This window comes from Otolemur garnettii, unplaced genomic scaffold (genome assembly GCF_000181295.1).
Source record: "Otolemur garnettii isolate 467f Iridium unplaced genomic scaffold, OtoGar3 scaffold00315, whole genome shotgun sequence".
Classification (NCBI taxonomy): Eukaryota; Metazoa; Chordata; class Mammalia; order Primates; family Galagidae; genus Otolemur; species Otolemur garnettii.
The window spans coordinates 539,838-543,200 of record NW_003852710.1 but is presented as its reverse complement, the minus strand read 5'-3'; positions in this window follow the sequence as shown (position 1 = coordinate 543,200).

Below are 3,363 nucleotides of genomic sequence, written 5' to 3'. Positions count from 1 at the left end.
AATGCCCAGCTATTTTTTGGTTGCAGTTGTCATTGTTGTTTGGCAGGCCAGGGCTGGATTTGAACCCACCAGTTTTGGTATATGTGGCTGTCACCCTAGCTGCTAAGCTACAGGAGCCAAGCCTAGGTTAGTTTTTTTTTGATAACAGCTATCCTAACAGGTGAGAAGTGTATCTCATTATGGCTTTGGTTTGCATTTCCTTAATGATCAGTGATTGTTGAACATATTTTCTTTGTTTTGAGACAGAGTCTCAAGCTGTTACCCTGGACAGAGTGCCAGTGGTGTCATAGCTCACAGCAACCTCCAACTCTTGGGCTCGAGCAATCTTCTTGCCACAGTTTTTCAATTTTTAGTAGAGACAGAGTCTCGCTTTTTGCTCAGGCTGGTCTGGAACCTGTGCGCTTGGCCTCCCAGAGTGCTAGGATTACCTGTGTGAGGCACCCCGCCCGGCCAGGGTTGAACATCTTTTCATGTGCTTATTGTCCATCTGTGTATCTTGTTTGGAGAAGTATCCGTTCAAGTCCTCTGCCCATTTTTCAACTGAGTTGTTTCTTTGAGTTGTAGGAGTTCTCCGTGAATTCTGGATATGAACTCACTATCAAACACGTATTTGCAAATATTTTTTCCCATTCTGTGGGATATCTTTTCACTCTGTTTATAGTGTGCTTTGAGGCACAAACGTTTTTAAATTTGAGGAAGTATAACTTAACAAAATTTTCCTTTCATTGCCTGTGCTTTTGTGGCGTCATACCCAAGAAATCTTTTCCAAATCCAATGGCATGAGCCTTTTCTCCTATGCTTTCTCCTTTTTCTTTTTTTGCAGTTTTTGGCCGGGACCAGGTTTGAACCTGCCATCTCCAGTACATGGGGCCCCGTGCTCCACTCCTTTGAGCCACAGGCACCTCCCACTCCTATGCTTTCTTCCAAGTGTTTTATTGGAAGAGTGTTGGGTTTTACATTGAGATATTTGATACATTTTCAGTTCATTTTGGTAAAACTAACTGAAATTATATAATGTAAAATAAGGGTCCGATTTCATTTTTTGTGTGACTATTCAGTTTTCCCAACACCATCTGCTGAAAACACTATCCTTTCCCCATAATGATTTGGACACCCTTGTGATTTGTCATGTGAGGGGGTTCGTTTCTGGGCTTTCTATGTATTCCATTGGTCTATATGGCTTGTCCTCATGCCAGTACCACACTAATCTGATGACTGTTTTGTCATAAGTTTTGAAATCAGGACGTTGAAGTCCTTCAACATTGTTCTTTTTTTTTTTTTTTTTTTTCAAAATTGTTTTGGCTGTTTGCAGTCCCTTGAGATTTCATATGGCTTTTAGAATACATTTTTTTTATTTCTACAAAAAAAGGTCATTGGAATTTTGGCGGGAATGGCATTGAATCTGTACAAAGTTCTGGGTAGTTGTAAGTCTTTCAATCCCTGAACATGGATGTCTTTTCGTTGTTTTGTGTCTTTAATTTCTTTCATCAGTGTTTCACAGCTTTTTGCATGAAAATCATTCACCTTCTTGCTTGAGTTTATTCTTTTTGATGCTATTGTAAATGGAATTGTTTTCTTAATTTCCGTTTTGGACCATTCAATTATTAGTATATAAAAAATTAATTGATTTTTGTGCGTTGATTTTGTTTCCTGCCGCTATGCTGAATTTATTTATTGTCTCCGACTGTTATTCTGTGGAATCTGACCTCAAGTGATCCTCCTGCTTTAGCCTCATGAGTAGTTAGGACTATAGTGTGCTTCACTGTATACTACAAATGTACTTCTTGAGTGCTTTCTATGTGTGAAGCATTTCTAAATGCTCTGCATGTATTATCCTGTTAATTGAACATAACCCTGCGACATACACGCTATTATCCCTCTTTTTTTTTTCTGAGACAGAGTTTCACTTTGTTGCCCTCGGCAGGATGCCGTGGCATATCAGCTCAAAGTAACCTCTAACTCTTGGGCTTAAATGATTCTCTTGCCTCCCGCCACAATGCCTGGCTTTTTGTTGTTGTTGTTGTTGTTGCAGTTGTCATTGCTGTTTTAGCTGGCTGGGGCCGGGTTTGAACCCACTACCCTCAGTATATGGGGCCAGTGCCCAACACACTGAACCAGAGGCACTGCCCAATTATCCCTCTTTTTTAAGATACGAAAACTGAGGCACAGATAGGTATGTTCTCCCACACGTGAAATTTTCATATGGAGCTTTTATTTTTGCCCATAGCATGTTGGTTTTATTAAAATAGTAATTTACTAAGTCATATTAAGTGTTAATTTTAAGCAAACTGACTTTGCAGCTTTATGAATCACACCGTACTGTGCACTTAGGTCAGTCTCCTATTAGATGGTAGGCTACTTCCTCCTACCCCACCCAGTGTTCCCTGTGCCTCCCAAATAAACCAACTGCACCCAAATCCTTGTCTCAGGTCAGTTCCCAGGGGAACCATAACTAGGACATTCCAATTTTATAAAGCACAAAAATAGATGGAATTAATCTATGTTATTAGAAATCTGGGTCCTGGTCACCCTTGGGTGAGAGTAAAGTAGAGAGACTGGATTGGGATGGGAGACTCCTGGGGTGTTATTAAACCATTAAATAATTAAATCATTAATTATTAATGATTTAAGTTTCTTTTTCTTTTTCTTTTCTTTTCTTTTTTTGAGACAGGATCTTACTCTTTTGCCTGGGCTGGAGTGTAGTGGCATCATCATAGCTCAGAGCAAGCTCAAATTCCCAGGCTCAAGTAATCTTCCTGCGTTATCCTCTCCAGGAGCTGGGACCACAGAGGTGCACCATCCCTGCCAGCTAATTCTCTTTAAGAAACTCTTTGTCAAGACAAAGACTTACTACATTGTTCAGACTATTGTTGAACTCTTGGCCTCAAGGAATCCTTTTGCCTCACCCTCCCAGTGTACTAGGAGTACAGGCCTGAGCCACCATGACCATACAGGGTTTATATGGCCATTTTCCATACGTGAAAATTCACTGAGGGGTACAGTTGCAAACTTTTCCATTTGTTTATTATAAGTTTTAAAAAGTGGTTTTTTTGTTTGTTTTTTGCAGTTTTTGGCCGGGGCTTAAACACTTCTTGCATATGGGCCCGGCACCCTACTCTTTTGAGCCACAGGCACCGCCCTTTGTTCTGTTTTTTAAGAGATGGGGGTCTCACTATGTTGCCCAGACTGTCTTTGAACTCCTGGGCTCAAGCAATCTTCCTACACCAGTAGGTAGGACTATAGGTGCATAACACTCTACTTACCTAAATGCCTTTCTCTCTCTCTCTCTCTTTTTTTAGAGACAGAGTCTCACTCTGTCGCCCTCAGTAGAGTGCTGTAGTGTCACAGTTCACAGCAACCTCC